The sequence below is a fragment of the Bombus vancouverensis genome, chromosome 10 (genome assembly GCF_051014615.1).
Source record: "Bombus vancouverensis nearcticus chromosome 10, iyBomVanc1_principal, whole genome shotgun sequence".
NCBI classification, from domain to species: domain Eukaryota; kingdom Metazoa; phylum Arthropoda; class Insecta; order Hymenoptera; family Apidae; genus Bombus; species Bombus vancouverensis.
Window position 1 is genome coordinate 5,341,964 of NC_134920.1, and position 27,899 is coordinate 5,369,862.

Sequence of the window (27,899 nt, forward strand, 5' to 3'; positions counted from 1 at the left end):
TAACAATATCAGAATTGTCATATCTGTGATTCTTCTTATTTTAACATTTCTTTTTACATCTCTCTATCTTACGTTTAAAGATATTCTATTATTAAAAAATTGAGGATCTTGTCGTATCGTATGACGGATTTTTAGTTTCCTATTTGAAATTCTACGCATCTTAAACTTCGTGGAATTTATCTTACATACGTATCATGGCGAAGGAGTATGGGTATTGAATATTTGTTATTCTTGGAATATCATTCTTGGATACAGTTTCCACGTGACAGAGACTCTTCCGGTTTTCCCCGGAGGATCATGGAATCTCTGCAATGCACAGCTTTTCGCTTTTATTCCATTTCCATTCGTCGTTATAAATTCCATATATACGTCAATGCCACTCAGTTTCATTTTAATCGTGACGGTTTTACAATTCAATCGTGTTAATCGACACTTCTATTTTTAACGTCGTTAGAAAATGGACAATTTGCACGTCGGATACACCGCACGCGTAACGAGCACCGATTTCCCGTAGAAGGAGGTGGTCGGTTTAATTATCGTTCTCGTCACGTTGTTACCTGACGTAACACCTGACAATACTTCTTTGTATGCGCCGCTAATGCGATGCAAATCGAGAAATAGTTAGTTGTCGGCTATTAGAAGCAGCACATGATCGTGACGATCAACGAGACTATTAAATGACTGGAAAAAATTCCTCTGTCGTTACTTTTTAACAACGTAGGAAATAACCAATAAGATTTAACTTATGTATCATTCTATAATTCACGATTAACATTTTCGCTGTCACTGGAATATCTGTTGCACCAATTGAATTATTGTACATATTTGTTATATATTAAACATTATTATACATATTACTATATCAGGTCCTAATTCCAAATAATATTGTTAGCGTATCTGTTGCGTCTTTAAATCTATGAATTTCGATATAAAGATTTCAAAAGAGCAACAAGACAGAGAACACTATATTAAAATAACACTTTTGTTTTTTCGACCAGTCGCGGAGAGACGTGGTTGCGAGGTAGCGCGTCAACGGGAGTCGTAAATTCCCGTTACGATTAGATAATCAACGCCACGAACTGATCGATCCCCTATTTCGATTAGGATAATAGAGGTGGTTTAATTAGTATAACGCTTGATTAACAGTTCAAAGATAGTATATATTCCCAACAACTTTGTAAAAAAGATAGTTACGCTAGTGCGTATGGTATAAGTTAAGTAGATGAATGATCTAAGGATGTAAAGCCGATAAAGAGATGTTGACTGTTCTAAAGATGATGAACCAGTCTAGAAATGTTGACTGATCTGTAGTCATAGATCCAGTGAAGTTCGGTGACGATGTTGTTGCAAAGGAAAACTCTTACTCGGTGGTGATCGGCCCACCACTGGTCGCTTGCGGGTGGAATCCCGGGAAACATGAGAAAACCCACGTTTGCCCAATTTTCACCTGATGAAGCAATAACCATAAGGAACCCCTTGAATCGAAGATGTTTTATGCCACTTACCGGTCTTAACATAAAATCGAAAAACCTCGTTTTATGACCGTTCCTTAGGAATATTGCGACCAGCTTAATTCTATGCGTGCAGCTGGTGGGCGCCTCAAACATAAAGCATCAATAATAGGACGTAATAACTGTTATTTAAAATAAATATTTTTCCGGCTCCAAAAATATGAGCGGTAGCCCTATTTTAGTAGCAGCGAATGCGTTAAGTAAATCTAGACCACCTATTGTACAGATAATTGTGATTATTTATCATTTATGAATTACGAAGGCGAAGGACGTTTAAGATTGGCAATTTAAGCGACGAGCATAAATTAAGACAACTCGAACTCACGGTTAGATTACGCACCTTAAGGGTAGGTTTAATTGCTCCACGCTCTTCCACTACCTATTCATCTCGATAAAAAAATCGTTCCTTTTTGTAAACGATCCAATACATTCCCGACGAGAATGGGACGACCGGGTTGAAGGTTTCGTTGAAGTTGTCCCTCGGCGTTGTTCATGTTCACGCACCGCATTTATTGCAGTCATGCAAGCAATTCCGCTTCGACTTTTACGACGCGCTTCGGGTCATCCGATTTAATTTTCCCAGTAATCAACGGCCGTAATCTTCCCTGTCTTTTATCTTCTTGTTCCTTCTTTTCCTTTATATAACCCTTTCTGTTCGAGGTACTAACGTGTTCTTAAAAAAGTTGGCATTTAAAAGTCTCCTGTTTCGTGGCACGAATTTTTTCGAATTTCCTCACTGATTCCCTAATTCCACTTTCACCAGCAATGCAGGCAAAACGTCTGGTCGGCCTCCGTGTGTTCGCCAATCAAGAGACGAACAATACGAGCCGTTGAACCCCGTAGAAATCCCGGGAGTCGGCTGGCCTAATCGCTCGTCGAACGAGTCGCACGCGAACGATCGCCTCGTGCTAGAGAAGATCGGAGCGAGCGTCGCCACCGCTGTTCGCGGGTTCAACGCGACGGAGAAACAGTACTCGACTTCCGTCTTCGCGAGTTGAAAAAGCTGGCTTAATTGTACAAAGGTGAAAGCTAATTAGTAAAATCCAATTAGCCGCTGCATCGCTTTCGCGCGATCTCCAATCCTAAATACGTGGTTCGATTTTGGTTCAACCGTTGGTAATTAACGTGACGGGACCTCGTTGACGTTGCAGTTCCGGTTCACCGTGTCATGGTTCTCAAAGATATTTTATTGAGCAAAAATTCACAGTCTGAAATCATTTATGAAACGCGAGAGACTAAGGAACGACAGATACAATGGGAAATCTGATAATACAAATATCAAAATTCATCATTGATGAATTTATAATAATAAGAAAAGTAATTTCATTGTATTATTTACAATTAATGGGATTTTTATATTATCACGTACAATATACAGGCCCCTTATATTTCAAAATTTCAAACAAAATAATAACTCCAAAGATTTTAATAACCTCCTAATCATTTGTTAGATATATCTTACTTTCGTTAAGTGTTCCAATTCATATTAATAACGAGAAACGTATGTGTATTTATGTCGTAATTTGCATTCATTTATCTCTTCCTCTAACAAAGACGAAACAATATACTGACAATAAAAATTCACGTGTAAACAAGCGAAAACTCGGTGTGAAACGCATTTTAAAGTAGAAGCAATAGCTGCTTCGATCGTTTTCTTTGACATAGGAGTCATCTACTTCCGGTTTGTATAGCTATCGATGGCGCGTGTTGCGACGCACGATATCTTCTATGATCCATCGATCGTATCCGATAATTATGAGCATGAAAAAAAGCTATCCCCAGCTCGACTTGTCTGTTAACGTAACGGCCAACTTTTTGCCTGTCTCTACCGATCTCTCTCCCAGTCGATGGACGCATCGTGACGATTTTCTTGCGACGTGACGTGGCGCAACACCTTGACTACTGGTGTCGTCGTTGAAAAACTGTTCGTATTCAAATTATTTCTTCTTGTTGCATCGTCTTTGACTGTAATTTATGGACGCTATCCCTCCATAAGCTCGGTCACCGTTTGGGAAATCGTGTCGTTGCTCGAAGCTGCTTCTGACGCTTTTTGTGAACGCCGCTTATGGGTTTACGTAAGATTGCTGGGTCCAGCAAAGAGAAGTTTATGTATTTATATTTTAGAAATTTGAAGATGAAAAGTGCACACACTAATATGCGGAGATGTACAGGATATCTTAGAATTTGATAAGCAAACTTGTTTAGTATGTTCTATGGATATAATTAAGCAGTCTGTTTTATAAACAAATTTAGTATTAAAGATATTTATTATACAAACGATATTATATAAAAACGTTAGGTCGTTTCAAGCTTTATTAAAAGAGTAATAATAAAAACATGATTCAGGAGAAGTTAGGATACAATAACAAATTTATGGTATTATTATTATTATTATTATTATGACTATAACTCTTTAATAAAAATTTGGATACCCTATATTGACATAATATTTCTTCGTTTGATTACAAAATATACAAAATGTAGTACATACTTGTCATAAAATTTAATGACTGAAATAAATCTTTACTTAGAATTCATCTCTTTAGTTGTATTTATAACGACATAAATTTGCATAAACACAATCCATTTGTACGACAATCCATTTGTCCTTAGTTCCTTCTTCTTCTTCCTTTCCTGGATTGTCGAGTGCGTTTATGTTATTCAAAGAGTATGCGGATCTATTGAATGATCATAAAGAGTATCCTTGTGCCTGTAATAGAATATTCAAACGTTTCTTACTGTCGATTGTAAGATCGAGCATTTGAATACCTGTCAATCCAGACAGGATCGATTTAGAAACGATTTTCTGTGAAATCATCTTTCTCTGACACAAAACTGCCCTTCATAATCGTCGTGTTGTCGTGTTCCATATTTTTCTCGTTGCGTAACATTATATTTTTCGAGTACAGGGTCTTCGCTCAAGGTTTCTGAATATCTTTGGTACATGTTAGTAACTCGTACAACACGTAATCTACGAAGCAACAAAATAAAGAATAATCAGTTTAGTCACTCATATTAAAACTTTACTACCAAACTTTCTATACGCACGTTTACACGATTTTATAATTTATAAATTGAAGAGTTTTCTTAAAAGGGAGCTTTGAAAGATAAATATAGGATGTATAAATGCTCAGTGTATTTTTCAATCGAATGGTTGAATTATATTATGAAATTTTTCTTCATCTTGTAAATATGAAAAGAAAAAATTGATTATCAATTCAAATGTAGCTAACATTAAAAAAAAAAAATGGCTGTCATAATCGTTGTGTCCCATAATGAAAACCAAGCATAATTTACTCGATTCATTATTTTGTTGCATGAACCTATTTATCACAAAGCACTACAGTTGTTTCTGTCAGAATAGAGACGACGATGTTCCCGAATTCCTCTGCGAATGCTTCTTGAATTGAATGCTTCCTGTGAATTTACCGTTTGCTTTTACATTCGCGCGTACTCTATTATCCTGTAAGTCGCGCTTTTACACTTTCTCGACGCGTGAAAAGGCGAACCGAATATTATGGCAATGACCGAGTATATAAAATGGCACGACCTTCCTGCGTGCCAACGATAATTAGCTGTTTGAACGCGAAAAGAACTGGCACATTAGTCTATTATTCGACCAGACTAATTTGCCTGAATGGTGCCACTTATTGTTAGACGACCACTTTCTCTTTCGTATTGCATATCTATGAGCGTGTGCGTTCGTGACTGCTTTTTGCATCCGTTTCCTTGCACACGAGAATGCGCGACACCTTGAGAAATGGGATACATGGGATACATGAAGGTAAGTTGAATTTAATCATGCAATTCGTATCAGATAATATGGAACGACGCTGGGAAGGTATAACATCTTAATAATTTATAAACTCAGGATTTAATGCGACCTTCTTCTATATAAAATCGAATCAAGATCATTAAAATGGAAGAATTTGTGAAAGTTAATTGCTAATTAAGTTTAATAGAGGAGTGATATATTTAAAAGATCGTCGATCTAGAAATAACTATGAAAAGCAATTTGAAAACTGTTTCAGCTCTTTTCTTTAATAGTAGGTTAATTGCACTATGTCTTCTTTGTGAAAACATAAAAGATGCAAGTTTCTGGTATCAATAATTGATAAAACACAATCTACGAAGGATGACAAGCACGATTTAGAAAAGGACGGTTATTTCTCTTAAAAAAAAAGTAAGAAAACAATATTCTTTCAGTTTTCATAAATTCGTCTGTGAAAAGGATAATAATTCATTCCCACCGTCTTTATTGTTAATGTCAAATAATTGGAAAATTTTCCTGTTCAATCAAATAGCTACCCTTTCCATGGCAGCAACTTTCTAAAACTGATCAAACGGTGGCATTCCATCAATATAGTTGTCAAGAAGCGACAGTTAACACTTACACACAATGAAACTAATTTTCCTAATAATTGAATGTCGAAGACACGACCAACATCAATAGCCGTACAATAACATCGGCGCAACGTGGCATTATTTTCACACAGTCGAGTGGGCTTTCCAAACGATAGACCAACGACTTTCCGTTAATATAATCGCTACGGAGCCAATGTTTCCTCGCAGTCGGAATCATTTTCTAAACAACGAAACGGCGAAGTTTCACCGTCACGAAACGCCTATACACTGTTCAGACATTTTTCTTAATAACCAGGATGGGAATGATCATGAAAGAAAGAAGAAAAAAGCCAATCGTCTTGCGGTACATTTACGCATTTCCCTTTCGAGAATTTTAAAACAATCGACGGTAGTAAAAATCGAGACTTTCTTCTCGTCCGGAGGTATGATTATCGATGAAATATTAGCCTCATCGGCAACATGTGGAGTATAGACAACTGTAGCGTATCTACCTTCACTCGAAATGAAAAAAGCAGGATAGCAGGAAGAAAGGAAAGAGTCAACGTCAAAGACGCGTTCGAATATCATAAGGATCAGAATAGAGTGAAACGTCAGCGGGAATATATCATTCAGTCATCGTGGATCGCAGACACCAGCGAGGATACGATTAATCATAAACAGCTTCGCTCGCAAAACGTAGTCACAGTTATTTGCAAATATAATCTTATTAACCTTTGAGCCGAACAATTCGAAGCGTTCCGTCAGATTCTGCGCGAACCTGCGTGTATCAATTAATCAGGCCCGAGTTTGAGAAACCATCGAACGAATATATCTTGTTTTTTTCTTTCTACGGTGCCCTTATGGATCAACGTTAGTTATATAATGAATCTTGCTGAGTATCGTATCTCTGTCAAATAGTACATGGACATGGAACATTAAGTTAATAGTAGATGAATATATTCGATCGGATGGGACAAGTCGCAGGCGAATATAGTTGTGTAGAATGGATAGTCTGAAAGGTGAAATCGTGGTAAGAACAGATGCTCGTGAATGTAACGCGATTTGTCATAAACTTGTTGCACTTTCGGTAATTTAATATCGTTACGAATAATTGATTGGACGTCTTTCTAATGAAATTGCGCGTAACATGTTACTCGACGTATCTGGTACTCCCTTTTTATAATCATCTCCACGTCTTATTGCTGTGTTTTTAAAGTACGTTGAAAATACATTTTTTGATAGATAGCGAATGATTCTTATAATTCGCCCTCCAAAAACACGTTCTCCAATCTTGAAGGAAATGTTAACTCGTAGAAATTATACAGGGGAATTATCGCTAATAGAATTATCTCGATCGAGTTATACAACACACCATTACTTTCCACATTAACATTGGTTAGAGCCGGTATAGCGCAGTAATCAAAATAAGTAATACGTAATTCACAGAAACTTGAAATCTAATATTAGATCAGAAATGTTATAGGTTTATGACGATTTACTTTTTGAAGATTTCAACGATTTTTTATCTTTGTTAAACGTTTTTGCATATCATACATTTTACTATTGCTATAAGTATTATATTTTATTCCTTAGTAGTAATTTTGAATAATATATAAAAATACAAAGGAATAAAAAAAGTGGTTCAAACAAATTATTCAGTTTGATAAAAGCTATCCGAATAACGAACAATTAATACCCCTTTTCGTTTGAAAAATCTAGAAGGCCCCGCTGTTTCCCTCTAAAAATCCATCAAAAAATGGGTTGCAAAAAAGAAAGCAAGAATGAAATCGATATTTTCGTTAATTTCTGAGAAAACAGCTTGTAATATTTTATTTATGCTACCTTGTATAATATATGTACTGCTGTGCTACGATCTATTACGACATCGATCCACGTTCGAAGCTCAAATCTGCGGAAATGAAAGCGAATTCAGGCTCGGTACTCGAATTTTTTATTGAACGAAAACAAAGTCGTTCCGTCGAAACGATCACGATCGTTCCCACGCAATTGCGATCGCGTAACGAAAACGTCGGTGGTTGTTGAACGAGACGATCGTCGCGACGATACGAACGAGCCGGTTACCCCATGCAGGAAGTTCAAGGTGGAACTGGAAGTTGTCTCGAACGCGGAGGTCGCTAAAGCACGTCGTAAAAGCGGCGCTCATAAAATGACTTTGTCAACCGTGCTCCCAGGGCATCGTCCCGTCGTCTCCGCCTTCCTCTTCCGTCCCCATAGAATCTCAGTGGCTGGTCTGGGATCTTTACGCGAGGTTTAACACGCGCTGCGGCGAACGTACGCCTTCGTAACGCTCGAGGAACGCCGGCCACGTAAATGAATGGAACCCGTTCACACAGAAGGAGGAAGAGAGGCCGGAGAACGAGGAGGAAAGATACCAATGCCAAGGTTGCTTGTAATTACGTTCACGCAACTGAAATCACGCGTCTCGAACCCTGATCACCGTGTTTTTCTTATCTTCGGGATCTTCGTTTACGCGAGATGTTGCTTCCGTGGATCGATGGATTGGTGGTTGCGAAGATTGAAACGATATGGAAACCAACGAGATGAAGATTTAGCTTAAAATGTTCTTTTTTGGATTTTCTTGATTTTTTAGCAAGGTCACGTGTTTGTATGTTTACAGTTTTGCGTACTTTTTTCTTTGTCTCTTCTTTTTGCAATGCAGATATATACATATGTATTGTTATATACATATCTTTTTGTTTGTTCGTTATTGTACGATACGTGTGTGTATCTTACTGTTCATAAGTTTCCGAACGTTTGATTCAGTGCGAATAAAGTTATATTAGAACAAAGAATATATTAATGACGAAGTAATAATTGGAGGCGGTACTTACTATGAACTAATATACATAGCATTAATACATTGTATATATATTACTAGATACATTTACTCTTTAAATATATATAATTTATTTATAATTTAAAAATATTATTGCTTGCATTAAAGTCACAATTAAATCAAATTGCATTAAAATCAGAAATTAAATTCTTCTATCTGATCGGTCGGTTAATTTGACTTTATAAGTCAAGAATGGAATAATCTGAAGATGAAGGACTTGCCCAGTGACATAAAACTTCCACGAGGTTTGCCAATTAAAAACGCCAGTTTTACTACTAGATATCGACTTTTAAAAATCAATCGAATCGTCCCATGATATCCTGTAATATTATACGTAACTATGACGATTACGAAGAATAAAATCATTGCAGTACAAATTTCGTAATTAAACACTCCTTTTCCAAACGACTATTTCAATCAGTGCCACTTAAGAGAAGGTGCATTTAAATTTTATAATTATAGCCTTTCACTTACACTAGAAAAAGGTGATGTTAGAAAATAGATTCACCGACACCACTTAACATTTTTTCACCTCCAACTAAACACGAGTTCCACTTAGACCTATCCTGTATTTACTGCTAATGGAAACGATGTACCGATGTAAAAAAATCATCAGGAAACATTCTGTACGTTAGGCAATAGACTCTCCCTGAGCTTGATATTCGCTAAAACGAATATCACCTGGAAGAATGTTGAAAAACGATTAATCAGTTCACGATCGCGCCACTAAGGATCGCGGAAGACATATATCTTGCAACATGCAATAAAAGTAGTGGAATTATTCGCGATAACATCTTAAGGAAAAAAGGAGAGACACAGCAGTTGGTTCGCTCGAGAAATTCCATTTCAGTGGTTCGCTACGGTTTTTAATCGGCAGTAGGTCAGAAATGCACGCTGTGGCAGAAATTAATAATCGTGTGTTTGTCGCGATATATCCGCGTTCCACGCCGCTTTCTATGCATCCTTTTATCTAATTGCAAGATAGTTGAAAAGGCCGAGATTGGCGAAGGATTCTTTGGCCTCAGAATCCTTCGTACTGTTTAATAGGACGAAGGTGAATCCTAACCAGGTAGTAAAGCCGATTCCAATTATCGTCTGATAAATCAAGAGCCGCGTTTAGCGTCATTAATGGTTGCTTTTTCACGCTTGATATCATTAGCATACAGTCGTTGAACGGGAAGAGAGAAAGGCGATCAGCTTCGGAAGAGCGGGTTTTTTTCTACCAGCTAGCCATAAATCAACATTATTTTCGCAATTACACGTTGCTTGTCAAATTAATTCGTCGTCACCGCTTTCTCCATACCACTGCACCGGAAGCAAGCTCACGTCGCAACCCGAACGACCTTGACTCTAACCGATTACTCGTAGGATAATTAATGGGTTACGGTTACAGTATTCTGACAGTTTCAACAAATTGATTTTTCATTTTAACTTTTTGAAATTCCGTAGAAACGAGGTGCGTACGATATCGTATTAAATGGATTTATCAATATTCAAACCCTCGACGAAATTATAGTGATGATGAATTCGTGAGAAATTTATTAGAAATTCTTTGACATATTTTTCGAGACTAGTTCCGTCCTCAGGTTCAGCTTCGAAAAGTGTATATATTTGCATGAACATTTGGAAGAATATTCTGTACAATCTGTTCCATAATGTTAGGTTGTCCGAAAAGTTTCTTTCGTTTTATGAGGAAATAATAGACGCACAACGTCTTTTGTTTTATATTATTTTGTTGAATTACGTACGATCCATTTTGTTCTGTTGAGATAAACATCGCAACATTTCACAGACTTGGTTTCACGTTTGTATGAAGGTGCACTGTTGTAAAAAACACGTTTGCGAAAGAAGACACTTTCCGGACAACCTAATAGCTTAGGATTTTTCTCATTATTTGATCTGATAGAAATGTGTAGTGGACTTGTGTAGGATGGTTGATCGTGATTTTTATTAGACATGATTGCTCGTTGTTGAAACGGTCAAGTATATTTAAAATGTTAAATAAATAAATACAGTTAATGTTCGCAAAGACACTCGTATTAACGGATTCGCTAAGACAGTGTATAAGTCGCAAAATAAGATCGCTAATTAGATCACTGATAACTCGTTGATAACTGATCGATACTCGTAGATGCTCTCATATTGATTCGACTAACTGATAACTGATAGATAACTAATAGATAACTGAACTCCTTACGATCGTATTCGTTTATTTATACTGGTTGGGAGAGAGCCGGAAAATTCGAATTCGTCTACGTTTGACATTGTTTTGCCCGGAGTTTATTCATTATTACATTTTGTGTATCCTAACGATATTGCTACTCCGAGGCAAAACAACATGATTTGAATTGTCCTCTAGCTCGTGTGTCGCTACAAATATTTAAAGTTAATCTTTTCAGACAGCGCAGTGCCGGTCTTTTTCTTAATCTTTAATTTAATCGAATGTTATGGATAATATTCTGTGGGAGAAATAGAAGGGCCGGAAGTTACGTATTCAACGTACCATGTATTATTACAACTCTTATTACGAAGGAACGACAGCGACTTGTCGCTGCCTTATCCGGTCTCTATGTTCTACAGGTGGTTCGTTTACCTGCTTTCTACGCAAATGCTCAGACTACGGATTACCTAGAACTTTACACCTCGGTCTGTGGCTTCGTGCGAAACGTAGTTCATTAATTCGTCGCAGGAAATGGACGGCGAGCTGAAGTTCCGCCCTTGCGAACCGTGAAATCTTCCTCCCTCGCGTTGATGCGTGAAAAGATTAAAAGTCGTTCGAGCTGTTCGTTGGCATGGATCTTGAATCTGGAATCCAAGGTGGTTCGAATATTTAGAACCGTGCGAAACTAGTTTTCTCATGGAAAATTAAGTGGAACGAAGTCGATTGGGAATTAAGCCAGAGGCATGACGGGATAAGTTTCAAATGTCTAAACATTTGAAATCTTTGAATTACAAGTAAAATGTTAATAATCTAAATTTCCAAGCTTTTAAAATTCCAATTTTCTAATTTTTCAATTTTCAAGTTCATGAATTCCTATGCTTTAATACTTTCAATTCTTCGAATCTTGAGAATTTGAAATTTACAAATTTTGTATAATCTAAACGCGTGAACTTCCACCTAAATTTTCAAATAAGAAATTGAAATATTCTCAAACTTTTAATTTTCAGATTGTCGATAATTTCAATCCCCAAGGGTTCAAAATTTTAACTTTCCAAACTTTCGAACTTTGAATTCTCAAGTTCTCAAATTTAAATATATTCTCAAATTTTTTCTCCGCTTCTAAATTTCTAAATATTCAAATTTTCAAGCATTCGCATTTGCAAACTTTCAAACTTCCGATTCCTAGATCCGTCGTGCCTTCCGATTCGTCTCAAACTGGCGCATGTGACAAAAATGACAATGCTTTGCAGTTGTATATACCAACAGCAAGTACATTTACGTGTCGCTTCCTTTAAAGCTTGTGTGATGTACACGTATCGCGGGACAGGATTCTTGAACGACCCGGTACACGCGTACACGCGCTTGTGAATGTTCTTATCGAGGGAAATCGTGAATGGGGGATGATGGCGAGATTGCCGCAGTCGCACAGTGAGTGGTGCATTCTCCGGCACGTAGATAAATCTGTTCTTTCTCAGACTGAGTCACGAGTTCTTCGTTTAATTCAGAATGTAAGGGGGCATCTTCAAAACAATGTAGCATTCAACCAGAGTCAGGATACGTTTAATGAAATTCTACTTGTATACGGGACAGGATATACGTACTAGATGCATGCGTTTCTACAGAACGATACAAAAGCAACCTGCTAATCCCAAGAAAGATTGCATCTGCAATTAAGTAAGCAGAAGGAGTTCATTGACGCTTATCTCATCTAAGTCACACAGCTAATGCTCAAAGAAAGTATCAGAGGTCTCGCGTATATGTTCTTTATACAAATTATAACGTTATATAAACATAATAACGAACACTATCAGAACATGTAATTTTTTTTTATTATTTAATTTGTACTTTATAATTTGTCCAGCTGGACATTCGGTAAATTTTTCTAACTTTATTGCTAAATAACATGTAGATGGCTATCCCCAGCGGGATACCATCTTCGAGTTTGTCTATTTTATTTTTTTAGTGAGGATGTTTTCTCTTTGGTCTTCTTTTTATGAGAGTTTTTCCTCGCTTTAGTAGGTTTGGATGTGTTACCATTCTTTCTTTGTATTCTTTTGTATGCCTGCCGATTTCTTCTTTGACCGTTGGTGTGGAACGTAAATAATTCGTCTTTTGATGTTACATTTTGAGGAATATCATGAAGATTTTTGATAGTATTTGCGATGTATGAACATATAATAAATAGTTATATAAACGTGGCTTACAATTATACCATTTAATAACAGCAACGTGGAACAATGGATTTGTATGTATTTAGTAAAGGAATTGTTTGTTAGTATACGCATCCGATTTCAGACTTCTTTCATATGACGTAACAGAAATTGTTACAATCCAGTTCAGTTCTTTTCTTTAAGAAACTTTTTTAAAACAAATTGACATATTATATAACTCTGTCTCATTTATTAATTATGTAATACACATAAATATCATGATCGCTAGTACCATAATGAATGATGACTTTTAAATAAATACATAAATACATAGGAAAACAATTTTCCAATATTTTTTCAATTCTATACATTAAATAATGGAAGTGGGTAATACAATTCAAGAATCTTTCTTTTTAATAACTTTCTATAGTTTTTTCAAGAAGTACCTTAATTCTTAAGACCATCATCGAAGCATTCAATCCACGTTGGCATTACCATTACCATTTTCATTAAGAAGTCTCCGATCTAGAAGAAAGCAATGTAGGAGCTCCTTAATATTCATTAGAAACGCTCTGTTCATTCCAGCTTCGATCTGGTGCTCGTTCTTGAATCCCCACGAAGCTTCGAATCATAAAGAATACATTTTTGAATCGGCCTGTAGGTTTCGCCGTACTATAGAACGCGCGACATGAAATTTCCACGGCGGCGTTCCCATGTGGCGCGAGGGTTCATCGGGATGTCACATCAAGAGACGTCCGAGACCGTGAGATTTCGTGTGGCCGAAGAATGGGCCGGATTTCATCGCGAGCCAAGAACCGTGGAAACGGTCGAAACGTCGTTTTGAGTAACGAGACGATACACCGCGAGTGCCGTACAGGCCGCGAAGTAAACGATGCACGTCCGATAAATCCCGCTAATGCCAGCGATTAATCTCGGACGCGACCTGGCCAGCCTGTCTTCCGGAATGGATACCAGTGTCACGAGAGTACGTTTCTTTTTTCGTACCTAGGCCAACTGACTTTCCACACTTTGTCTTGTGTAATCCGCGATGTAATCGTTCAGCTATCTTTGCAACTTTAGACTGCAGATATGTTTATGATGGTTTTATTGAAGACATAAATTTGGAATTTTCATAGAGCTTGGTTTTTCACTGGCTATTAGATGTTACTGTTAAATGATTATCGGATATTGGAAGGGTAAAAAATGCATAGAATGCACGTAATATACAAAAGTACATAAAATGTCCAAAATAAGACACTTGTTATCTTAACGAGCGAAACAAATCTCTATGTAAATTCTATTTCTTTAGTGTCACTCATAAAAATGTATGAAATTACATAAACATCCGCAGTATATTTATGTGAATTATTTCAAAAAGGAACAAAGTTTATTAAATAGGTTATTGAATCAAGCTACAACGTTAGACTTCATATTATGTCCATATAGGGTGCATATTCCTGACTAATTTACAATTCTGTCCAGTTGTACAAACTAGATAATTTATTTCGCTGGAGTTAATGATTCAACTAATTTCACGATGTCGATGAATCTTGCTCATCCCAAATTGCCACACTGGAAATGAACCACGATTCATAATGAAGCAATTCGCAAGATGTAATAGCATTCGAGAACGACGACAATAACTTTCTGAGGAATTATTCCGGAAGTGACGTTTAGTGGAACTTTCTTAGCAAGAATCGCGCTTCGTATTCAATGAACAGCGTGTTTCTGCTGCGCAGAAAGTCGCGAGTAGATGCTGGTCGATCCTTTCTCGCGATGCTCCGCCATTCCGACAGCGATGAATTAGTATCGTAAGGGCTACTCGAAAGCGACGAAGTGATATAACGACTAAATGGTGAAACGTATTCTCTAGATGAGGTCTAGCACGAAAGTCACAACAGACCGACTATCCGCAGATAATATTCGAGAACGCATTCTAAGTCTGACCGTCGATTGATCGATCAATCCATTGACACCTTTAATGGTTAATACAAATCAGTTTTGACTGCTAGATTTTTCGCATGCTGCATATAGATGCGTTACAGATGATTGGTAGATTTATGTTGTTGTGGGTGTATCTGCGTGGCTGAAAGTGTTACTTTCTCTTCCAAGAATTGTCCTGTGCTTCTTAGAAATCAACCTGCAACGATTAGCCGATGTAAAGAATCGCTCAAAAGCGAGATATATGATCGAAGGGGTTGGAAATACGGAATGTTTAATCGAAGAAAATTAATCTTTACTTGAACTTTCAAGAGAAAATCCTCATAAAGTTATTCAAATCTTTATAAAGCATCAGAAATATTGTAGCATTTAGATTTCACATTAAAACAGACATGTTACTTTATTCTGTCAATTAGAGCACATCTTGATGCACTCGTACTTACCTACTCGAGCAAGTATAGGTAATAACACAATCAAAACAACGTTCGTTCTTCTCATAAAAAACCGTATGTATTTAAAATAGTAAGAAATCCCTATTTAATTTGTATTAGGTTGTCCGGAAAGTGTCTTTCTTTCGCAAACGCGTTTTTTACAACAGTGCACCTTCATACAAACGTGAAACCAAGTCTGTGAAATGTCACGGCGTTTATCTCGACAGAACAAAATGGATCGTGCGTAATTCGACAAAATAATATAAAACAAAAAACGTTGTGTGTCTATAATTTCTTTATGAAACGAAAGAAACTTTTCGGACAACCTAACATTCCAAAAGTAAAATAAAATATCAAAGATGTATCATTTGAATAATTACGAGCTGTAGTACGTGTAATACCTTTCTACGAATTTTTACTACAGACGAAACCAAGAGCCTGAATTCATCTCTGCAGACGTTCGACATCTATTAATCGCTACGATGCGAGAATTTCTCAACGCGGCGAACGAATAACCGTGAAATTCGCAGAAAGCAAACCGCGTGGTCTCTGCCGAGTGTAACTCTTCTACTGTCGAGCGCGAAAGTCGTCGACGAATTATTAACGTCCAGCTCGCGCCGATCGGACGCGTTCCACGTTGAGAGCGGCGCTTTCTAAGCTCGAGTCGACTTTAAAATTCGTCTCGTTGCGAAAACTTCCCTTGATCGAGGCTATGTTCAATTTCTCTCTCTTTTCCTTCTCTCTTTTCCTTCTCTCTTTCTCCCTATGAACGCGCAATTACCACGGCTGTTTGGCTTATCGTGCAACGATGCGACCTTTCCAAGGCGGTGAAACCGGCAACCGCCTGAGACCCAGATAAACGACGCGATGTAACAATTTCATGCGAAAGAGAAAAACGATCGACCATGTGCTCGTACTCGTGCACGCGTCTGCGGTGAAAGGTCTGGCGTTGCTAATAGGGAACTCGCCACGAACTGGAAACAAGGTGAAGTCGGCTGATTTTCCGTCGAAAGCTCTTCGTGTTCATATTGTATTTGCAATACATGGATACGTATATCGTTTGGTTTCGTCGATACTCAGCCAGTCGACAATGAATGTAGTTCGGCGAGTCGAGCGAACAAGGCTGACGTTGATTAACACGCATTTTTCGATTTCCGTGGTCGACAGCGAGGCTGCCCCCGCTGTATTTACGTAATTACTTTCACCGCGTAGCGTCGTTTGCCTCCGCTTCTTCTAAGGAATCGCGCACACTGGCCATTTTCCTTTTGTCGTAAGCTGCTCAGGTTTTGACCGAGTTTCGTACAACGAATCGATTATCTTCTCCGATACAAAATTTTCTTTTAACGATTCATACGATGATATAGCGATAACGGCCATATATGATAAAATATAATAGGTTCATTATGTATAATATAATTGGAATGAAATATACTTAATAAAATATAGCATATTTCAAATCTGAAGAAATAAGTCAAACATAAATTCTTAAAAGGAGATTCATAGTAGACGTGAATGGCGTTATCTCTATAGTGATTCTAAAACTTATTTTAGAACATACAGAGTGTCGTAGCTTTTCTGACAAGACGTTGTGGGTATATTGTATAGATCAAGATAAGGAAAAACGCCACATTAAAGTCGTTGTCATTGGGAGTATTGTTAAGGAGTTGTAACAAAAAATTCGGCATACAAAATTGAGAGAACGAATGCTACTACGGCGTACAAAGTATGAATAGATAAAGAAATTTACATCCAGTAGTAGTCAGAAGGTGTCATAATATTTCTACGATACCAACGATAACTCCATTTCAGAATGTTCACCTCTGCTGTCAAGACAAGAACAATTGAATTTATTACTCTTTGAAGTTCTCGTTTGTTACTTGTTGAAGTTCTCGTTTGTTACTTGTTGAAGTTCTCATTTATTAGTCGAAGTTGGAATGGTAAGTATTATGATACCTCTACTGACTACTACTAGGTGCAAATATTCCTGATCTATTCATACCCACTCATTTGTTATAACCATTTAACAATGCTTCCAATGACATATGTCTATATGACATTTTTTCCTTATCTTGGCCTATAGAATACATCGACAACGTTTGGCCGGAAAGAACTGGGACAGCCTGCAACGTCTCAAGTACTTTCGCAAGAGTTCGTAATTATTAACTTGAATAACAAATATTCTGTGGCAAGTGTTTGAACGCTTTCGTGATCCGTCGTACTATTCAAAAGATCGATCCAATTTGAACCACCATAGATCAATCCACCAGTTGATTTCAATCGGTCAGACAGCACCTTATCTCCGTACCATTGGCTTGGTACCATTGGTTTCATCGAAAAGCGACGAAACAATGGCTCACGCGTCTCCCACGCGAGAACACGTGTGATCGACGATGGAACGTGAAGTCTCTGGAGAAAAAGAGCATGGCCGGTGGAAGGTCACCGGGGAATAGAAGGAAAGTATCGGTAGAGGAATCGCACCAATAAAGCATCGAATACGTCGGTTCTTGCCGTGTTATCGGTGTAATCGGCCGCGCCACTTTCACTAATGCACCGTTTACAACAGACGAGTTACGTTCACGTCGCGCTGTTACCCTGCTTTCGTCTTTCTTGTTTGCGAGGTACGCATAAAACAGAAAAGATCGACGCTCGACCAGCTTTCCTAATACAAGGGTGCCGGCCATTGTAGAAATCGCGATGCCGCCGTGATAAGCCGTGTCCCGCGCTCGCGTAATTTAATCGCATTGACGATGAATCCGCATAAATAAATTTCGGATATTCAGATAATGGGGCTCAGACAGAAAGCTCTGCTGTATTAGGTTTGGGCTATAGCTCTTGATAAGTGGAATTTGTCTTCGTGTCCGAAGAAAATAAATTCGACGTTACAGCGTGTAGCGACACGATGATGAGTGTAAAAGTTAAAGCCAAGATTATCGTCTGTCAGTCTTCGATAGCACTAAATTACTATCTATTCTTGGTGTTGTTAGAATAATTAATAGACCTGGCTTCGAATCTGCCGAATGATTTGTCGTTTTCTCTACAAATTGCGCCTTTCAGCCGCCACCTGTTTCAATCTTTTCAGGGATCTTCAAACAGCTGAACGCTGAAAAGCGATTGGTGATGTAATCGAAGGAGTGAATGACTTCTCGAATGAAAGAATCTACTCAGATACGAAACAAAAATTTTCCTAATAGCTTACCAACCACATCAGCTTCACGATTTCCTTTTCCTCGTTTAATAAATTATAGATAAATTTCACCTACTTGATATAATAGCGTGTTAACGATTAGATTCAATGATACTTCATTTCTACCTGTATTTTTCATTGATGAATTTGTCGAGTGATTTAACGTGGTATCATCGTGTACGAGGATAGTATTGCATAAATTTCTCCATCTTACCCGCCGGGACATCTTCTATTATTCTTGTCAAATGATTTAATGAGGCACGCTGGAATGTGTGCAATACGTTTAGCGATCGGGCGCGAAACCTGTGTAGACACACCTTTCAACTGGCATAGCTAGTCAAGGATAACGCCTACCGTGCTAAAATTAAATATCATTGCACCTGTGGTGAGCTACGCGTAACGCGGTTCAAATATAATTTCATCGTTGAATCACTTCAGTGGCCTTGAATCGACTGTTGAAACTACTACGCGATTAAGAAACGAACTATCATTTTCATTTCTAAAAATTGTCCGTATACCTTGCCTTAAATTGTACACTGAGAAAATGATTAAATAATAAATATGTATCACTTTATGACTGTACTTAAACATCATTGATCAATAGGATCCAGCTGTAGCCACCTGAAACAAGATGATAAACTTTTCAGAACTGGCACATCCACTACCGATTATTCGAAAACTTAGTAGATTCAATAAATACTGCTTTTGATCCAAGCAATTCAATATGGATATTCTTATGTTCACGATTATAAGATAGATGTATTTACATTAAGACGTCTCAATTATCAATCTTCAACAGTGACTTCTTAGCGAATCTCCATGATCTTGTCAGTGCAACAACCCTAAGATCTCAAGAACGCAGACTTTCCGTTCTATTAATTTCGCATTTTACCGATCTTGGGACTTTGACAATCTTAGAAACTGAGCGATTCACGAAACTAATCTGTCTTTGAATCTCGGTAATTTTAACGCTTTAGTAACTTCTGGTGTTTTAAGCAATTTTTGAGCTTACAGTTTCTGACGCCTTGAGAATTTTAGTCGCCTGTCGATTGCAGTGAATTTCTCCACTAATAAATGTTCCAACGCTGCAACTTTAAAACGTAATCTTTATTTGTATACAGCATCTTTTATAGCTGCGAAGGCGGACGAAATTCCAAATAAAAATTCATATAATTGCGTGTTTGTCTGGATCGTAAAAGAATTACCATTGGATTAAGTTATGAAGCAGCGGCTTAAATTTCACAATTTTTCGCTCTGCAGGTTTTCTTTAGCTACCCACCTACGGCGTTCGCGCTAATTTTACGTAAGGTCAGTCCTGTCTTTATCGAAGCACGCCGCGAAAAGCGTCATTAATTTTTCTTCGGTTTTTATGTCCTCCGGCAGGGGATATTTCATCTAAGCGGCTGTATGCAAATAAGCGACGTTCGCAATTCTCTTCGTGTAATCGTTTCGTCTCGCGTCGTAATTTTTCGACACGGTTAAGCGTCCCACTTTATTTAACATTTCGACATCATAATACGACGCATCGGTGCTTCAGTCATGAATATCGAAGACGAGCTTTATAGCACTATACCGGAGACCCTGCAATTTTTAGAATAAAATACCTACTGTCCTACTTCGATCCATAAATAGATGTCTGAGAAAGTGCGCTAAATTGAACAAAAAAGCTAAACATTTGTTAAACATTTGAAAAAAGTTGAGGGTGTCATTAATGTTTCGCGTTATTTAACGTATTGACGGCCATGGTGATTATCGCTGACCCATGTTACTAAATTTTTCAGAATGATCAAAGTAAGACGAGTTTCATGGACTAAAAATTTCTCTGTGGATTTGTAGAATTCAGATAATGTGCAAGAATATATAAAATATACAACGTATACTTGTTATAGTATTTATATACTGAAACATACCTCTAGTTAGACTCTGTTTCTTTAATTATTCATACGAATCTGAATTTCCATAGATGTTCATAGTTTAATTATAATTAACATACGAAACTCCTCAACACCAATTAACATAGAAAATCCGCACGAAATATAAAAAATTACAAAATAACCGGTCCACTGGTTTCAAAAACTGAATCTCCACTCTTCCTCATTTCATTCTTAGGGTATCGTGTAACGCATCTTCCTGTGAACCGGGTCGACGATGATCCATGCGGCGCGTAACGCGTTAATAAACAATTTAACGGTGCGGTTAGGTATAACCGTGGAGTTATAAGGCATCCCTTTCCTGAAAAAAGCAACGGGCGAAGAGGCAAGCACCAGGAAACCAATATCGGCACTGTGTAATTACATTTTTTTATCTGAGAAATCTTCTGGCGAAACGGAGACGAACCGGACGAGAAAATCGAGCATTCGCAATAATCTTTGTCGACCGATTACGTAAAGAACGAGTGCAGAAAAACGAAATTTATATGAAGCTATCAAAAGATAAGCAGGTCCGTATAATAAAAGTTCAATTACCTAATTCATTACCTTCATTACTTATAATTTGCGTTCGTTTAATGGCAGCTCGTATTCTCCAGTTTAAATACTACAAAAAATTTACGAAGTAAGAATTCAAGAATTTAATTTTATAAATTAGATCGACGAGTAAGAGAAACTGCAATAAGCCTTAAAGAAATGTTAAACCAAGTGAAAGGAGAATAGAATAACATTAATGCGGAATATTTAAAAAAATAATTCACGATATGTTGTAATGATTAAAAAAGTTAAGAAATAATCGGTTATGCTATATATTTTTTTTTTTTTTTACGATGCATCGACGAGCACGTAGAATTTTCTCGACGGTTTGGTGCGTACACGAGAAAACGCGAGAAGGAGAGAGCGTTATGTCATCGCAAACAGAACGATCAAGGAGGAAGTGCGATTGGTATGCAAATATTGCGTGACGGGACGCGCCATGGTTGCGTAACGTTACTTAATGTTTTTTGATTTTATATATGGTTATCGTAACACTCGAGATTCGCACGTTGAAATTTACAATATGGTCGAAAGTTGGCGTGGTCTGATGATATCCTGCGTGTTCAGCAAACTTATATTTGATGTTACTCTGCGCTTAAGGTTGAATTGTATTTGAGACCGCATTTTTGTACATTCGATATTTAAGCCTCAGATTAAATTGTATTTAATACGGATAATTTGTAGAAACTTTTTATGAATTTTATGAGTATATCATATATTGGCTGGAAAAAGTGTTTACATATATCCTTATTTTCCAATGAAGCATTTTTCTCATTGGGTACCAGAGCAACATATTGAATCTTTGTAGTCATACGCAGGTATTGCCAAATGATATGAAACTCAATACGCTTGGACTTAATTAATTAGTGTATAAACGCTATTATAAATACGATGATGTACATATATTCCTTGTAGCCATTGTATCTCACATTCTTCTTCTGTAATTTTCGAATATAATCATTCACACAGTTCATGACTAAAGCTACAAAAGTGTATATCTATTTGCCACGAATTGATTCTTCGACATATACTATCCTTTGCCATAATATGTCGGTGTAGAAGTTCTGTTAATTAGGATGATCGATCGAGCAAGCAAAAGTTCGCCGTTGAAAAACTATTCCATCGACAACAACACAATTTCGCGCCTTTCTCTCGTCAGTTTCATGGGAACCGGCCAGATCTCCAGCAGATATGTAATCGAGAGAGTAACCGGAGGTTCTCCTTGAACTTGACTCTCCGTGATAGTCTCCTCTCTTTCTTTCTCTTTCTCTCTGTTCCTCACGGTTCGTGGCCACGATCTATTCGGGACAGCGTCTACGACGTCCGCAAGTTTCGAGCTCGTATATAAGGTCACGATCGAGAGATCGAGGTGGGCGGACGTCGCGAGAGTAAGAATCGGTCGTTGCGAAAGCAGAAGAGGCTGCGGAGATCCTCTCTGGCAGACCTCGACCAGAATCCCCCACCAGTCTTTATCCATCGTCGTGAATTGCAACGTTCTTTTAATGAAACAATACCGGTCTCTCATGCGACGACAACGACAGCGATGCGCGATGACATACAACGTCAGCCCGCGTCCCGTGAATTGTACTCGCCTTTTGCTGTTCACCGCGAAACGGAAATGCAACGACCGCATCTTCGGCGACCCCATTGTGCGGGGGATTGCATGTCCTACTTCGCTGTTTTGCCCGAGGTTCGATTATGTTGGTCGTATTTGACGTTGGTCGAGTCGCTCCATAGTTGTAGATGACGAATTTAGATGGTGTTTTTCTATTTAATTGCATTTAATTGTATTTAATTGCATTTAATTGTGATTAATTGGATTTGGTGAGGTAATTGACCCCTCTATGTCCTTCGAACTGTTTTTAACTCAATCATGGGCTTTCTAATGTTAAAAAATTTCTCAGGTTTAGCGAAAAAAAACATAGTTGAGAGGTACATACGGTATATATATACATAATTATACATATACATATACATATCTGAATAGCAGCGAATGTCTTAATATATGTGATTTCTTGTTTCAATTTCGTTACAGTTTTTCTTCGAACGTTAAAAGTATTTTCATTTGAGATTGGATCGTGAACATTCGAAATTTTATACAGTTCCTAGTTTCTAGACACGAAGTTAGGGTCACATGCAGAAATTTCACATTTATTGCTGGAATATATGCCTCAGAATATTATTAAAAAGTAAAATTATTAAAAAGTAATGAAAAATATCGTACGTTTGATCGTAACGCGATAGCCTGCGACTTCGTGTTTTACTCCAATATCAGACTTGGAATAATTTGAGTAAAAGTGGTGAAACGTAGTTCAACCTTGTACGTTTATTTATGAATATTACTTCCATTTTCCTTAATTACACTTTGGTACTTACAGATAAGTAAGCTGCATAATTCAAATATTGAGTTACCCGATCGTTAATGACTTTGAAATGAAACCTAAATTCTTGCTCGTTTTTATTCCACTCCTCCCATCTTTCTCCGTTTCATTCGCTAAAGATCAATGGTCAAGTTATAAATAAGATATTAAAATGTTAATCGGGCGGAAGCGGCCGCGTTAAAGAGCCATCGCTGGGATGCACGTGTTGAAAGCGCTTTTGCGGACGAACGAACACTTCACACAAACGTGCTTGTGTAATTACACGCGCGTACGCGATAGCGAGTACATAGAGACAGCAATTTACCAGTATAAATTACACCTGTTGCGGTTAATTTTACCGGTTTAGACGGCTGCTCCGACGCTATTTTCGCTTCGAAGGGCGACCACAACGTGACTGCACCTTCTAATCTCTCGAAATGCTGTTTTTGTACGTTTAAAGCCGCTGGAATACCTCTAACGCTAGCAACGATCCTTAATTGAGAAATAATTTTAATTAGTCGGCCTCTTCTGCTTTTCCCTGACCATAGAAATAGTTATATATCATTTTACGAAGAAATATGTTTTATCATCTTCTCTGTTATTGGTGAATAGAAATAGATTATGACAAAGTACTTTTTTATTACAATCTTCTGTTCTACTAAATGTTTGAATACAATATAATAATAAAAAGAGGGAGAGAAACGTAACTCTATAATGTCAACGTAATCCTTTACTTTGAAAACTACGTAATTCGTTCTAAAATTTGATCCTTTCGATGAAATTGTACCAACTATAAAAAATTAAAAGAAATTTATAGAAATTTCCAATGTTTGGCACACTCTACGAGTAAAGTAATCAATTTACGAAATGCCACAGAGAACTATACTTTCATACTTTCCTCCCAAAACCCGTTCCTTTTAATTAAATCTAATTAAATTTTGTATTTTATTTAATTACATGTTATCGATTGATCGTGAAAACGATCTTTAGCGCTCGAAACGTGCCATAGAAATATGAAAGTAATCAAAGTAGAAAATTTTATCGCTTCAACTAAATTTTATTGATTGTAAGAAATCATAAGTTTACAGTGATTTTTAATGCTTGAAGCATATCACGAAAACGTGAAAGTAATCAAAGTGAAAAGGGCCACAAGGGATCACTTTCAAACGATGCGTAGTCGTCAGAAAAATACGTGGGAATCGAGCGAGGTGCGACAAGAGGCACGCGGTCTCATAACAAAAGGAACCTCACGGTGTCTCGAGTGAAAGTCTGCGGGTCGCGAAAATGATACAGGCTACGACATCCAGGAACAGGGTGGGGCAAGCCATTAATTCTCTCGGGCCCGCGAAAACGAAGAGACTTCTCCAATGATCTGACGTTGGATTCCTGCGAGAAATTATCCGTGTAACGTACGGAAATTATTTAATTGCTGGCATCAGGCGACTGTGTAACCTCGATTTGAAGACTAAGCGATGACGGCAATTACCATGATGAGGGTTCGTTTCCCTCCTCACTATGGAAATTGCAATCGCCGACAGCATTGCTCAATTTGAATTAGATGTTTGATGAATTTGAAAGTTGATAGAAAATAAGCAGAAAATTAGGTAAATAGCGTTATGCAATAGGTTACGATCGTGTAAAATGCAAGCAACGAAGAAAGTTTGTATATAATTATCCGGGACCCAGGTTTGTCTGATCTTTGTCGTTGATCTTTCCAACCCGTCAATTACTTAAAGCATAAATTAATCGTCAACCTTCAAATACGTCACAAACGTTTCGGAATTGCCAATTATATCGTAGGACAATAGAATCATTTTTATTTGGGAGAAACAGTCAAGTGGTTACAAGATATAAAGAACATATACATGGATGATAAATTAATTATTGTAAGAATAAGTTATACTTACTTTGTTGAGCATAGATCACGGTTTTCCAAGTATTTTAGCTTAACATTTTGAATATAAAAGAAAAGCGATAGGAAAAGGAAGAAACTCGAGAAAGTGCAGAAGAGCAGAAAATGCAACATCCCAGCCGCCTAAATCTAAAACGTCGGAGAAGCAGTGTTGTCGTTTGGGTTTCTCACGCTGTGGTCCCCGATCGCAATCCATCCGGAAGGTAAAGGAGAACAGGAGCCCGTTGAAATCACCTTGGAAGCGCGTAGAAATCCGAGAAACAGCTTCAAGGTGAGGTGCCAGCGCGTGTCCTCCATGCAGATCGACCAACACAGGCTTTCGTTCATTTATCATCTATGCATTTTATTTTCTTAAGCTCCACACAAAACAACAGAGACACATAGACACGTCTATTGTGTTTCTTTCGAGAAGAACATCCAACTGGTCTGTCATAACCATCTTTACACGAAATCGCGTTTACAATGGACAACATTGGTTAGCCAGAACAAAAATAACTCAAAGAACGTAACAGGATTAACATACTCGTAAGAAATACCACGCATTTGGTATAACTGTAGCCTAATATAAACGTTGTTTTACTCATCCGACCGTACCTGTGCCAACGTATCGTTTCATGTGGTGGAGCGCGTGGGCTAACACTTGTTGCGTCGCAGGGTATCGTTGTACCAGCAGCCATTATGCCCCGGGGCCACCTTCACCCATTTTAATGCCACCTACATGATATTACGCACCGTGGCACGACGCGTTCGCGCACTCATAAGACTAGCGACACATTCACCGCTGAATTACGCTCGTGGACCTCACTCCTCCCGTGCTAATTCCCGCGATGACTCACACTGTGAACGAGCAGCACCCTTTTCGAGTCGCTTCCCGAACATGCCAAGGACCATTTCTGAGCATCGAGTTCGGTGAACCCGACCATGTCTGGACATCATTCGGTCGACTTGAGCGCCGTGACAAATACAGAAAAATCAGTTTCTTATTTTATTTCATCGAGCTACATGTGCGGAATTGCGAATTATTAGTGTTCACTGTCAATACCTGTCTCTGCTATTATTATCTGCATTGTTAGTACCTTTTCAGAGAGTTGCTTGATTATGAAAAAACGAACATCGATATATTCCCGTGGAAAGAATAAATATACGATCACACGTGTCGTTCCGGAAACAGAAACAAATTGCACAATTAGTTTCCCCACGTGCTATCTGCAAAACGCACATGGGACATCCGTTGAAAACAGGAGCAGGAGCTGAGACGTTTCAATTATTCGCGCTCATTTTAACCTTAGTCGGCGGCTAACAAGTCCGTAGAATGAAGAAGCTCGTGTACACGCGGTTACCGAGTAAATGGCGAGCGTGCTCGAAGCGGATTAACGCGGAACATCGTGGCGCGTTCTTTCCAAAGAGCGTTTAGATAGCGATAAATCCACGCCGCGTCTGGACGTCACGCGGCGCGCCGTATAACGTAGGTAGTGAAATGAATTGCGGTTAACAATCACGCCATTATCTGGTAATGTCCACGCTTGTATTTATTCAACTTGTTCGAGAGAACGAGACAGTTTGGTGGAAGGGATAAGGGAACGCAACGATAGAGAAAAGAAAAAGAAAGGAGAAAAGAAAAGATCAACCGGCGATCCCGTGGGCCGCTAGGTAGATAAACGGCTGGACGAAAATAGAGTCGCCGAGGAAACACCTGGATTACCATTAGCGGCCAGACGCTCTATAAATATGTTGCTACGTTCTGCTACGAAGCCGCGTGGCAAGCTAATTTGTCACTTGCCGCGAAATTCCGCGGCCCTCTTTTATCGGACCTCGTTCCCGTGTTTTCGTGCACGGTATCGCGACAGCGAAAATAAAGAGTGTCGCCTCGCGGACCCGCCAGACACCGCCGCCATTCTGGCGAACAACTTTTGCGGCTGTGTCTCCTGGTCATCGTGTAGCCGACTCGTGCGCGCGACTTTGCTCCGAGAGAGGTTTTGTTGCTGGCGATTTTTGGACAACAACGAAGTTTCTCGGCTTGTCCGCAGAGTAAGCGAGAAATGTTTCTTCAACGTTGTATAACGTGTTTAACGACCAGTGAAATATATATTGTGACAGAATCGCGGTGAGTTAGTGTTTTTATTACATGTAGTATCCGGCTTACCTAGCATTTTTCCGTTTTTCTAAACTATTTTTGCTAAAATATTTGAAGTCTCACTCCCTATTTACAGTGTTTGTTCTTAAATTGTTAGCTATTACACTTCCTGCTGGTGACATTTTACACGCCTCTTTTCAACTATCGTCACGAAATTCTTGTTTCCCTCCAGTTTCCATCGATTTATTTGAACAAATCGCCTGTCCTAACACCGTATACCACCGCCCACTCGAACGCCACGGCTGTCTTAGGTAGCCTCAATGCAAAATCCATATATAAAGTCAGGACAAAGTGCATTTTCACTTCGTTCTGTTCATACCGCAACATTTTATGCAAGAATAAAATATCACCTCTTACGTCAAATTCCTCCATAACTGAAAAGTTTTCTAAAAGAAAGTCTATACATCTGTGGTAAATTTATGTACATACATGTGCCGAGTGTAGTTTCT

At 38.2% G+C, this 27,899-nt stretch overlaps 2 long non-coding RNA genes across 4 annotated transcripts; both read right to left on the reverse strand.

Moving 5' to 3' along the window:
- Positions 1-3,949: 3,949 nt before the first annotated feature.
- LOC143303240 (uncharacterized) lies at positions 3,950-26,775 on the reverse strand. Of its 3 annotated transcripts, none has more exons than XR_013059352.1 (4): positions 25,911-26,775; positions 11,341-11,517; positions 4,281-4,482; positions 3,950-4,221 (listed from the first exon to the last, which is right to left on the reverse strand). It is a non-coding gene; the product is annotated as an uncharacterized LOC143303240 (long non-coding RNA). The 3 variants fall into 3 exon arrangements; XR_013059351.1 differs by having other exon boundaries at positions 25,312-26,775; XR_013059350.1 differs by lacking the exon at positions 11,341-11,517.
- On the reverse strand, positions 14,450-16,115 carry LOC143303276 (uncharacterized). Its single transcript, XR_013059413.1, has 2 exons — positions 15,797-16,115; positions 14,450-15,163 (listed from the first exon to the last, which is right to left on the reverse strand). It is a non-coding gene; the product is annotated as an uncharacterized LOC143303276 (long non-coding RNA).
- Positions 26,776-27,899: the final 1,124 nt, after the last annotated feature.